At 37.9% G+C, this 13,763-nt stretch overlaps 2 non-coding genes across 2 annotated transcripts; one reads left to right on the plus strand and one right to left on the minus strand.

The window, feature by feature from the left end:
• Window positions 1-12,613: 12,613 nt before the first annotated feature.
• Window positions 12,614-12,685, minus strand: Trnat-cgu. The gene has a single exon. It is a non-coding gene; the product is annotated as a tRNA-Thr (tRNA).
• Window positions 12,686-13,144: 459 nt separating this feature from the next.
• Trnap-cgg lies at window positions 13,145-13,216 on the plus strand. The gene has a single exon. It is a non-coding gene; the product is annotated as a tRNA-Pro (tRNA).
• Window positions 13,217-13,763: the final 547 nt, after the last annotated feature.

Genomic DNA, 13,763 nt, shown 5'->3' on the forward strand with positions numbered 1-13,763 from the left:
AACAATGACTGCAATACAAAGCGTCTATGCCCACATATGTTGCCATATCATAATAAACAGCCTAACAGCAATAATAACAATAGCAGCACAATGCGTATAAATCAAATAAGAAGTAAGTAATGTGTTTTTGCAGCAGGGGCAGGGGTGGACGTCCGGGACACCCCGCCACCGACTGTGGCAGGCAGCAGCAGCAGCAGTTGGCCGACGCCGCTTACCCCCAACATTGAACTCTCAATAGCACTAGAACAGGCGTAAACAAGCACACAAAACACGCCACTGACATTCGTGCCAACACCCTCAGCCACTCCCCCCCCCAAACCCCAACCCCAACCCGCACAGTGCCAAGAACAGACTGTACACATGTCTCTGCCAATCGAGCAGGCGACAAAAGATGATGGCAACTCTCATTTTTACAAACACTTACTAAAGAGGGACTAGCTGCTTGGGTATTACTTCTATTTTCGGTAGGTCTGCAGAACGATTAGTGGAATTTTTCCCCCCAAAAATGCAGGTTGTCTAAATATTTTGCTAAATGCAATATTCTCAATAAAATAAAGCTACTACTCGCATAGTCTTCAAATCATTCGAAAGTTTTATTCCGTACTGACGAAACCAGCTTTTTTGTCGGCTGGCAGCTTTCCCATTGAGCTATTTCCACTAACAATCAAAAACATGCGAAATCTATTGGTCGACGGCATAAAGAAATGCCATAAAAAACTGCAGCCCACGTACGAAGGTGGGAGAGGGCAGCAAGGGGAGTGCGTAAGTGTCAAGTGCTTGTGTGTGTGTGCATTTGATTTTGATTGGTATTTATAGCAGTTTAAGCATCACAACGCTGACGCACTTGCCACTGACAGTTGCTCCAACAAGCCCCAATGGCCCAGGGCAACAGCCAGAAGAAGGACATCAGAGCCAACTGAGCAGCGAAACATTCGTCGGACTACAATAAAGCAAACAAATCATGCTCAGATACCCTAAAGTTTACAAAATGTACAAATATCCAAACTGAGGAGTAACGATCAGCTATGTTACAAATAAAGTGTAGGGTAGAATAAAGAGCGTACTCAAAGCATATTGACAGAAAGAGTCGAACAGTAATGGAAGTCCAACACAAAGATAAGATATTTGCAGCAGCTGTGAAAAAGTCTCTCATTATTCATTATGTTGTATAGCAATATCATCTCCATTTCATCTTTGTATCATTACTGGAAAGACGAACAATTTTCCCACAGTTGTCTAATATCCATCTTGTGTTTCCCATCAAATTTTCAACCTAATCTTTTATGTAAATCATCTCCATGTCGTGTCTAACCCATCAATATGAACATGGATGAGAATGTTCTATGTTGATTTTATCATTATCTCTCTCTTGTCTTTTTCACCTTAATCTCATATCATCCCTATCATCTCTTTTGGAAATAAGCTATCTTTATCTGTCTTATCTTTCTCTAGGGTTTCATGTCCTATGTCATATCTACCTTGTCTTTCCCATCAAACTTTTAGTCTAACCCATCAACATCTCATCTCTCTATTATTTTGATCATCCTTCTCTTATCTTTTCTCACCCTTATCTCATATCCATGCCTATGATCTCTTTTGGAAATAAGATATCTTATCTTTATCTCTAGGATTTCATGTCTTATGTCATATCTACCTTGTCTTTCCCATCAAACTTTTAGTCCAACTCATCAATATCTCATCTCTGTACTATTTTGATCATCCCTCTCTTATTTTGAAAATAAGATATCTTAGCTTTATCTCTTTCTTATCTTTTTCTAGGATTTCATGTCCTATGTCATATCTATCTTGTCTTTCCCATAAAACTTTTCGCCTAATCTTTTATCTAAATCATTTCTCTGTCGCGTAACCCATCAACATCTCATCTCTGTATTATTTTGATCATCCTTCTCTTATCTTTTCTCACCCTTATCTCATATCCATGCCTATGATCTCTTTTGAAAATAAGATATCTTATCTTTATCTCTTTCTTATCTTTCTCTAGGATTTCATATTTGTATCTTGTCTTTGTTGTCTCATATCTATCTCTTATCTCTTTCCCATCAACATTTCAATCTAATCTTCTCTAATTGAAGTCATCTTTTTCTCGCGTCTCTCCCGTCAATATCTTATCTTTGTACTTTTTGTCGTTACTTCTCAATCTTATCTCGTATCTATTCCTATCATCTCTTTTGCATATAAGACATATTATCTTTATATGTTTCTTTGTCTGTCTCTTTCTCCATATTTAACATATGTAACATGAAGTTTATTACCGGTTTATTGGTACGATATGTAATTCCATGAAATTCACAAATGGGATCTATTTAGGGTACAAACTATTTACCTGGCCGTATTTAAAAAAGGTTTTAAAGCTGCAACAAAAAAGTAAATTAAATGTTGCCGTTTAATTGTTGAAGGCACTTAAAAACTCATTTTCTGTCTCCAAACTTTTCCAGAATTTGCTTCAATTTTTTGTTGTTCGCTTATAAATTATAAGGAAAACAGAGGCAATACAAAATGAAGGTATTTCTGCCCGGCTCAGCTCAAAATGTTTGCCCCGACCAGCTCAAAACTTCCTCTTGTGTCGCTGCTGTTGTGGTGAGTGGTGGAGGGTAGGGGGTGGGGGATGAGGGGTGAGGGGTGGTCTCTATGAAGTGACCCCTCATCATGGCCTTCTTTGTTTCGTGCTCTCGTGCTTTTTGCCGCTTTGGTGACCATTTTTGTGCAAAAGTCCTTACTTCGTTTGCATTTTTATGGGCATAAAAATTAAAAATGAATTTTTATTGTTTTATGCATTGTGTGTGTGTGTGTGTTCTTTTTTGTGTGTTATTGTTGTATTTGTTTTGTAGTTCTTATGTCGCGCACTTGACATTTTTTGTATTCCTGTAATTTGTTTTTCTTTGTTTTATTTTTATTTTTAATTTGCAAAGAAGCCCTAAAAACAGTTCGTATGCATTGTTTTTGTAATTCCTTCTCCCATTTTTTTTTTGTTTTTATTTCTTGCCGTGCGTCTTTAAACAGTTTTTAGAGTATTTTCACGATAGCACGATGCTTGGAAAAGCTGGCTGTGCATTGAAATAGTTGAAATGTTTTTTTAAAAAAAACAGCAAGTTTTCATTCAACTAACTATTTACCTAACTTAGTTCTCTAGCACTGGCAGCTGTGGCTTCTGGCGCTGTAGCGATAATTACAAAATATTACAAGATCTTTTGACAACAACAAATATAGGCATTGTGTAACTTGTTTTTAATTAAATATATATTACATGTAAAAGGGTGGCTTCTTTTTGGATGGATTTGCTAACAGCAGGAATTGAGGTCGGAAAATATTTTCGACAGTCTTTAAAGTAATGTTCTTTTGAGATTGGTATTTGATTGGTTTTCGTCGAAATAGTGTTGGCTTGCGTGCAATAATGTTAGATTGATTTATACCCGAACATTTATTTGGGTCGTCCTAGGTTTCAACATGCTTATCGGCCAGATTTGCATTTGCATTGTATATCTAGGTATTAATTGATTTAAGAATTTCAAGCAATACACAAGTTGGAGAAAATCACAATACAAGGTTTTACATGAAGAATGAATAACTTTTTCAGAAATTTTGTGATTTTGTATTTTGTATTTTGTATTTCTATGTTGTTGTTGATTTTTTTCATTACATTGTTTATTTGTTCCTTCTTGAAGCTTTGCCCGAAAATGAAGCTTAACGAAGCTCTGTCTCAGAGAAATATTCAAAAACGTAACTTTTTCTTATTCTAAGTATTACAAGTTCGTTTAAGCTGGTCTGTCTTTCCTCGTAAGCTTTTGATTGCGCTTCGACTAGATGAGTTCGTATGGAATACATTCGAAGTTTGTCTGGCTCTGAAATACCTGGACAGTTGTAGATTTCTAGGAACTTTAATAGAACATTACTAGCGATGTCAACGCCGCAATCTATGCATTTGTATTTGTATTAACAAGTTTTTAAACGAGCAATTTAGGGTAATGCAACAATGTGGAAAAAGGGAGACTCATTGGGAGGTATAAGAAAAGCTACAGATAATAAAGGTTGATGGAAGCATAAAATCAACCTCAATCAAATATTCCCAGATATTGAAGTTCAACTGTACTTGGAATTCGCTATTTATATATATTTCAAGGATACATAATGCACAAGTTTCAAAAAAACCATAGCCGATTGATCAAGCTCTGAAATCATGTTTAATTTCTTATATTGTGCTTATGAATATTTTTACTGTCAACATTATTTCGCCGAATAGATAATGAGAATGGGAGGAAATGTCTGGCGCTTGTCTTCGTCGTAGCTTCGATATCCGGCAAAATCATGAATCTATATATACTACATATATGTGTGTCTGAGCTGAGATAAGCATGTCCGTCCGCCAGAATGTCAAGAAATACAAGTTCAGGCAAATGTTGTTTGAATGATTGAAGGCAATTGGAAATAGATGAACTTTTCGTTAGATGATTATTAATAAATTACATCCTTCAAAAGGCTTAATATTCATAAGGACAATCAAATCACAATTGGAATAGTAATAGTGCATTAATTTTTTAATGCCTGACTGTAATGGATAATCATTTAAAATGAATTACTAAAAACTTCGAAGACAAACAACTGTGTATGCATATAAATGAGAGTATAAATATGTATGTAAATATTTATGCATGTATGTGTAATCAGAGTCTAAGGCGGGCGCGTTGCTTGTTTCCGTTTCCGCTATCCACGTCAAGACTCTCCGCTGCCACTTGCCCACAACAGCCACTTGAACGGCCAGCGCTCATTAAAGCCAATCAATATTCACATGCCCTGTGAGCTGTGAGCCGTGAGCTGCTAGCCAGCCATAATAACTGCCATAATAATGCCAATGTCCAACGTTCAACGCTGTCCGCTGTCCGCAGTCCGCTCTCCCCTGTCCGCTAACCACTCGCCTATCGTAGTCGCAGTCGCGTCGGCCTCGCGGCGTTTTCACAGTTTAGTTTATTAAGCGGGTCGTTCGGCCCTCCGTCGAGCTTCTATAATTATGCATATGCATGTGAGCTGTGCTGGCAGCTTGGGAGGGAGGAGGGGGGAGGGGAGAGGGGGGCCGGCGACATTCGCGTTCGACTTTGTCGCAACTTAAACCCTTTTTAACCCCAAATTGCCGGTGGTTCTTTGCGGTTATTCTCCATATAGAAATATATGGAAAATTACAGGTTTACACGCAAGTTAACGGAAGTTGTTGGATCGGGTGCTGGACGGGGCGGGACGGGGCGAGGCGAGGCGAGGCGACGCAAAGCGACGTGGCATGACGTTCAAGAAAGCGGCAAGAAGGATGAAAAAACTGTCGCATACTTTTGAGCGCGCGTGAGTTTTGGAATTAAGTTGATTTTGCGGCCACTTACGTCAGTTATGGCAGCTATGGTTTATTTATTTAGGTTCAGAACGAAAGGTGCCAGTGGTTAGTTCACAAAGACTAGTCGCTGGTAATGGACCCAAAGCCCATACACTCAGATAACAGTTCAACTTCTTCATAAGCATTTCCACTGAAGTGTTGGAATTAAAAGTAATGAATGAGCAAAATTTTGAGAAACAAAACAAAGGGAGAGAAAATTGTACCCCATTCCAAACACAATTTAGTAAAAGTTGGAAAAGCATTCAAGAGATATTAATTGTTTTATAAGTGTTTGGCGAGAAAGATTTCATTAATTCATTTGATAAATTTTTCATTTTCCTGCTCAGAACATACCATGCTTAGGGAGCTCTATCTTTAAATAAGTTTATTATTAGAAATCAGTTTGTTAGTTCAATACAACAAATTTATATTCAAATAACACTAAAATCTTTTTTAATTAAATGTTCATACAAAGAATTTGACAATTTTTACTAAATCGATGTACTGACCATTTTTTAAAACAAACTTTGTAAATATTGAAAAAATATATATTATGAAATTTCCCTAGTAGTTTTTTGTGAAAAACAAATATAAATTTGTTCTTTATTAATTACTTTGAATGGTAAATAGTTTTATCTTTGCTGTGAAACAAACGAAAATGAGTGAGCACATTGTGTTTGAACTTTTCGGATAATAACTTAGAGCTACCTGATATTCATGAGTCCCTCTGTTTAAATTGTGTTTGGCTGCAAGATTTGAAACTGTTACAAATTTTGAAATCCGTCACTGCCTACAAGGGAAGATGAGCGTTGAAATTTTTTAAAAATATATACTTTCAACGCTCCCTGGTACATTGAAAGGGATCTTTGAGTTCCTAAGGTTGGTGAGGACATTCAAGCACACGCAAATAGTTATGGGAATTTTTTATATTATTCTATATTGCACAGTAATTTGAAAATAATGTAAATTATTTGGGTTTTGTATAGTTACGGAGATTTAAGTGCAATACTAAAGATGTATCATATGGACTATTTTTGTATTTGTCTTTAATGTACAACTGATTTAAACTGCCACTTTAGGAAGCAGTACAGCTGTTTAATAAAATATAGCACAATTTTTTATAAAAAGAAAAATATACATACATAGATTGCTTTCTTTCGATGTCGCACTACGAAAGGTTTTATTTTAATTCAACATTTTTTTAGTTCAAAGTTCTTAGAATATTCCTAATTCTAATAAGATTGCTAGATTGTTTTTAGAGAAAAAATAAATTGAAAAGTAAAGTTGTGGAGCAGCCGGCCTCTTGCTATAGCAAGGTTTCACTGCCTGCGATTATTTTCTAATGTTCCGGCAATTTTTCGGTCATGTTTTATGCACGCGGAACGTTTAAATGCGTGTGAGGCTCCGCAAAAATGTACACAAATATGTGACAGCCCCATGCGCCTCTAAGTATGCAATGCCAAATTGTCGTCGCATGTTGTTGCTGCCACTGCCACTGCTGCTGCTGCTGCTGCCACTGCTGCTACTGCTGTTGCAATTATTGTTGTTGCTGTTGTCGTCGCCAACGACGTTGACGGCGTCGTCATGTGTAGCGTATTTAATGACACTAATTAGTGGCGAGGCTCATGTGACAAACGCGTTACGCCGCCAAAGCCGATGATGTTGCTGCCGCTGTTGCTGACATTGCTGCCGTTGTCGTTGCCGTTGCCTGTGCTACGACGACAACCCTTGTTGACAGCCACACACACACGCACACACATATATAAATATATGTATGTATACATGCAACACTTCAACGCTTTTTTCAAGCTTGAAATCACAGAAATTGTTCAAATGCCTGCAACAGCTGTGCGCGCTATGTCGTTGTTGTTGCTGCTGTTGCTGTTGTTGCTGTTGTTGCTGTTGTTGCTGTTGCTGCTGTTTTCCCTGCTAGACCACAGCCAACCAACGTGCAATCAACACCATTTCCAGCAGTGCCCCCGCTTTGGCCCACACACCCCATCGCAGCGTTTTCCACAAACCCCAAGCCTGTTCAGCAACGAAATTTTCCCTTGCCCAACATTTTGCTTACTAATTTGTCAGCAGTGAGTGTCCATGTGTGTGTGTGTGCGTGTGTGTGTGTGTACACTTAAAAATATAAACATTCCATTAAATTTCGACTTTTCATCATTGAAACATTTCAGTATTATGAGTTCAGTGGTTTTTTCGATATGTTTTTTATATTTATTTAAATATTTGATAAAACAAAACTCAAGTACGAAAGAAAACTTAAGTTTTCGCTTAGTGCTATTAAATGTCAGAAAATTTCCCGAAAGATAATGTACAATTACATATATAAGTAGAGTTGAGGTTAATCGAGCTTCAATTTACTTGTAATTCTAGCACTTATTTATGTTCATACAGACAAACAAATGGTCGGAGGAATACGTATGCTTGCTTTTCTTTTCACAGAACGATTCCAAAACACCATTTCACTCTCTGTACCCAGAGGATGAAAGGGTATACATACTAGAAAGTCTAATCACCAAATGCATGTAAAAGAGAAAGGCGTGGCAGATCCCATGTTCTTGTCGTCTGTCCGTCTGTATGAACAACCATATCTTTTGAACTATAACAGCTAGGGAAATCAAACTTGTTGCGTGGACTTGTATTATCCATATGTAGAGCAAGTTTATTAGCAGCCACATAAAGCCTAACTATTTTCTATACTTGTAGTTTTCAATATTCTAAGAATCCAATCAAATAGCAATTTTGGTAATGGTTAATGTAATTCACGTGATTTGTCAAATTCTATTTATTTTGAATGGCTGTAGGATGGAGGGTGTTTTGTTACTCGCAATTTAGGGTGCAATTTTTTTCTCCAAGTGTACAAATTTTCGTATGAGTGTGTGTTTGTGCGTTTTGTCCGTTTTTGAAGTGTTGATCCGCTTTGGTTGAATGTAAGACCGTCTGGTCAGGCAGTCAGTCAGTCAGTCAGTCAGTCCGTGCGTCCGTCCGTCCGTCCGTCCGTCCGGCAGACTGCTACTGACAGCAGCGGCAACAGCAGTCGCTGGGTAGCAGAGGGAGTGATAGAGATAGAGATGGAGACCAGGACCCCACTGACCAAGTCCAAGCCGAATGCACCCCTAATTGGTAATTAATTTATTTTGCATAATTTTTAAGCGGACCCAGCAACGCGAACCTCATCAGTAGACGCACACACACACACACACACACACACACATACAAAAATGCAGCACATTGCACATTACTCGAATACACATACATACATACATACGGATAACTGACGTATATCACGCATTCGCCGCATTGTGCAGCATATTCTGTTTGTTTATTTGATTTTCGTGCGTTTCGTGCATCATCCACAAAAGGTGTCAAAAAGTGCAAATTAAGTGCGAGTAAACGTGCTGAGCGTGCAGCAAATATGTGTCGGTCCGTCTGTCTATTTGTCTGTCTGCCAGTCTGCCAGTCTGTCTGTCAATAAGTCCCACATGCTAGCACGAGTCTGTGCGATAGCCATGTCTGACGTGTCTGTCCGGCTGTGTGTCTGTCCGGCTGTGTGTCTGTCCGTCTGTCTGTCTGTCTGGGCGCAGCACAAATGGTGCATGCACGTATTAACCACCGGACATCGATGGACTGACGCACAATATTTATGTTAAAATTATGAAAATAATTAAGCCCTATACTTGTAGCCCCCAATGGATGGAGTTAAGGTTGAATGAATGCACGCATTGTACAGCAATAACATTGGCAAAGAAAATGCTGACTTGACTTCATTCTCGATTCAGCTACTAACCAGTACGAGTAATGCATGTAAGACGTGTCTGCGTCTTTCCGAGCAGTAAGCAAGGCATATACTTGGAAGACTCAGTGATTCTTCTGTTCAGTCTCTTTAGCGACCCTCTCAAATTTCTACAAGTATGCAATGCCCCTCCAATAAGCAGCTCAAAACCGAACTATTACATCTTTACGAGTGTTTTTCCTAAAACAGTGCTATGTACTTGTATGTAATCTGCAAAAGAGGGAAACAACAACAGAAAAAATAGATCCCACATTTAACAATTTTACGAACAGATGAACAAATTCCTCGAAGGAAAATGAAACAAAGCTGCAAAAATTTGATTTTTTCTTTTTTATAAAAAACGATTTACAATTTACAGACTAGTTTCTACTACCAATATTACCGCATTATTACCTTATTAAAAATTGAAGTGAATACAAATTTTTCATATGTTATGATATTGTATTATATATATTGTACACAAGGCATACGTCTTAAAATAGGAAGATGAAAAAACAAAATGGCGTGTGGCCGACTGATTACTTCAAATCAAGGTTGAACTTATCTCACTTTTTGGGTATAAAAAAGTTCTTTTAAACAATATCTGATATCTATCGCTATCTAACTGAAGTTTTTATTGAAGCTTTTCTGTAGAAAAAGCTCCGTACAGCCTTGATAACAACATCGACAATATACATACTTGTATATATAACATCCGTTCTATATTTTTAGTAAACAATGTTTAGTGGCAAATGTAAACAATTTCCCTAACCGCAATTCATTAGCAATAAAATCTCGCAAAAATTCTATAATCGATATACTAATACCAATACGAATAAATGAATAGTTTTAGTTCCAATTCACATTGCTACGAGTAAATAGCGATTAGTTTTATTCAATCGCACAAGTTCCAAAACGAAGCTCGAGTTCTTAAACTATGTTTTAAACTTTACTGTGTTTTATGTATAGCGCCAACTTTTTTTTTTATACAACAACTTTTCTGTGCAGCCCCATCTTCTTTCTTTCAACTCAATATAAGTTTTCGCAGCGAGATTTACTTTATTAGTTACTTATTTTAACTTTAGGTTTTGGTACGCTTGGCTAGATTTTGTGAAAGATATTAAACCGTGCCACACTATCTTTCCTAATAACTGTATGTTTACGAATAGGAGAACTATTTCTGGCAAATATTATGATAACTTACTATTATAAATTGTCCGATGTTCCTTTGTAAATAATTTAATTGCATCACAAAAAGGTTGAGGAACTCCTATTAAACCACCTTTATTAGGACCCTTACGAATTTGAATATAACCTTAAACTTTCCGCTCTAACAATGTTAAAAAAGCAACACTTACTAATGCACAAATAATTAATGACAAACTTCCATTTAATGATATTAACAATTCTATATAAAACAAGTACTATGTATTTGTAAGGCCTGCCCCATCTCTTCTATAATTTTAAGATAGCTCTGAAACAGTCGCAACATGCAAAGAAATTAGTTGCTTTTTTCTGCACATTTTCAATGCAAATTGAAAACAACTTTGCGAAATGAAATGCATAAATTCATTGGCAACATCAAAAAACTATGAATGCTCAATGAAGGACCATCCGGCCCCCAGCTCCCGGCTCCCGGCTCCCTTCGCCCGGCGCTCGTAACTCCTCTCCGGCAACAATGCATTCAAACCAAATGTAGTATGAAAACTGCACTAAAAACGGTAGTCGCCGGGGCGTTTAGATTTCAATTCATTTGTCTAAACTAAATGCAGTGCAGTTGTCCGATCCCGATCCGAGGCTCCTTCTGGTGGGGCCTCCAGCTGCAGAGCTGCCGCCAAATTGAGTTTTGATGGACCGCGATTCCAATATGCGCTATTGTTGTTGTTCCTGCTGTTGTCCCTATTGTCGTTTTTGTTTGGTTTGGTTTGGTGGGGAGCCAAACGAACGATTTCCGTCGCGTTAAATTTACATAAATTGATTTGATTGAATTTTTATGAGTTGGCCGGGCCATCGTCAAACATCGATGTTTGCTGGTCGCTCGGGGCTATGCCCAGCATTTTTGGCAGGGTCTAATTAAAGTCATTTTTAGCAGCTGCACGGCCCCACCCACACATACTCTTGCAACGGAAAATGCATGCCACAGATGTCGGGATCACAGTTGGCGCAACATCGCAAAATGGCAATATGGCCAAATGGACGATGGTCGGCGGTTGGCCACGACGGCAACGGCGGCTTAATGCAAGCCATTGCCAATGCAATGGACAATAAACTTTCACACACCCACATACATACATACTCGTGTATATCGTGTGTACATACATGTGGCAGCCTACAGACGTCTCTCTTTACAACACATTTCCACGAACAATCACAATTTTTGGGGCACAGCTCAGGAACAAAGTTTCTGTTCTCATTTCTTTTCCTTCAATTGCTACGTAAAAAAATTGCATAAATAGAGAAACATTATTTTTACAGAGTTTTATGTCAAAATATTTCAACAATTAAAAAAAATAGTTAAGTATATGTAGATCTTTCGAGCTACTACGGTAATTTCCACGTAAACCTGTCCTGTAAACCTGTAAATGTGTTCTGTTAGACAGTCAGAAAACTTAAAAAATAAAGCGCAAATATTCTTTCTTTAACTGAAAATTTGCCGGACAAAGCCACATCTTTAATGCTTGATGTCGATTGAAATCTTTGCCTTCAAAATTTTTAAATTAAAATGTTATTTTTATTTTAAAGAAATTAAGTTTTGTTTTCATTACAGACTTCATTTCTGGAATTATAGTATTACAAGTATTCTGTAGTTAAGTGATGTATTAAATTGTTAATTCGCCATTCAAGGCTTAAAAGGGAGGCGACACTTGACCGGAACTAAGTATTTCAGAAATCAACTAAATGTCTGGCAAAATGAGGAGCGAAATTAAGACCCACTCTAAACGCACTAAGCTTTAACCCAAGGAAGTAAAGTACTCTCACTAAACAGCCTCAATACCGCAATTCGCTGTAAAGTAGTTCGACTATAATACGATATGGGCTTGGTGCGAGTAGTGTTGCATAATTTTTGGGTTTTATTTTTTGGGGAGAGTGGAGGTCTTTGGTGCCCTGCCTGCCCTGCCCTGCCATTCTGCTCATCCCGCTCCACCACTTTCTCCTTTGTTTGCTGCCAAATTGTCATTGGATATTTGCCTTTTGGTAAATTGTGTAAAGCACATAAAATTTTGCCCCAGAAACATCAGTGTTATGTGCTTTCATATCACATCACAGACCGCCTACGCCCAATTATGGAATATGTTCCATGCAATTCATTTAAAATACTTAGACTGCCAGAAAAGCGAAACTTAGCATCACCAACTGCTTATATACATAGTATAAAATGCAAGCTGTTGGTGCTTAAAAAAAACTTAAGTAAGCTATAAAGTAGTTGACGTTTTTCAAAAGTCTTGCAGTAGAAAAAATGCCTCCTGTGAGGTTTGAACTCACGACCCCTGGTTTACGAGACCAGTGCTCTACCACTGAGCTAAAGAGGCAATTAAGCGCACTAGAAGTCGCAACCCTAGTTACCAAGCCTATCGCCCACACATGGGCGTGGCAGCCTCCAATTTGTAGCTCTGCATTATCCAAATGCTTATATTCATAAATATTTCATAAAAAATGCGCAACGTCCACTGATAAGCAGTCGAATTTAACAACTACAGTAATGAGCGAATCGCGAGTCATGTAGAAAGAACCATCAAAGGCGCCGGCCGGCACTAGTGTTGCCAAGAACGATGTCGACAGCGGCGTCGCTGTCGCTGTCACCGTCGCTGCTGACTGCTGACTGCTGACTGACTGGGTTGCTAAAAATAGATTGCGAAGGCTGTGTGCGCAGACGAACGTAGCTTACAAGGCAGAAAAGCAAGTGGCGCAAGCGCAGGCGACACACATACACACACACAACTATGTACGGCAGAGAGTGAACTTGTGTTTTGGCAAGTGCTGGCGTCAGCGGCTCGTTGGTCTAGGGGTATGATTCTCGCTTCGGGTGCGAGAGGTCCCGGGTTCAACTCCCGGACGAGCCCAAGCTCTCGGTGTATTATTTTATATTATTAATCAATTTGTTTATTTAATTTTGTTCTATAAACACTACAGTGTTTTTGCTGCACTCTATGAAAAATATCACTTTAATCTTACAATTTGTATTTGTAATCTAAACTTTGTCTCTGAAGAATTAATGGTTTGTCCACTACTTGTATAATGGTCCCTATAGAAGTTTTTAAACCTAAATGGCAATACTTTATAGCAAAATACAGACAGTGGTATAGTTAGCAATGATATAATGGCATTCTTCTAAATACATATTTCAAAGATTCTCTGAGACTTTATTTATGTCTCTACAGTCATAAGAAGTCGATTTCTATTTGTGAATTTTCCCATTCTCTCTCTTCGAGTTTTAACAGTATTTGGATGTTTATGGTTAAACTGATTAGCAAATTTTATTATAGTTCGTGGAAATGTAATTTTGTCAAACAATTTTCAATATTATAAATCATATCTTTGTAATGGGAAAATATTTTAATTTTGATTTGGAGTGTAAATTAAAGTGCCTATAATGCACAGCTAGCATAA

Source organism: Scaptodrosophila lebanonensis, unplaced genomic scaffold (assembly GCF_003285725.1).
Source record: "Scaptodrosophila lebanonensis strain 11010-0011.00,11010-0021.00 unplaced genomic scaffold, SlebRS2 tig00000096-arrow-pilon, whole genome shotgun sequence".
Classification (NCBI taxonomy): domain Eukaryota; kingdom Metazoa; phylum Arthropoda; class Insecta; order Diptera; family Drosophilidae; genus Scaptodrosophila; species Scaptodrosophila lebanonensis.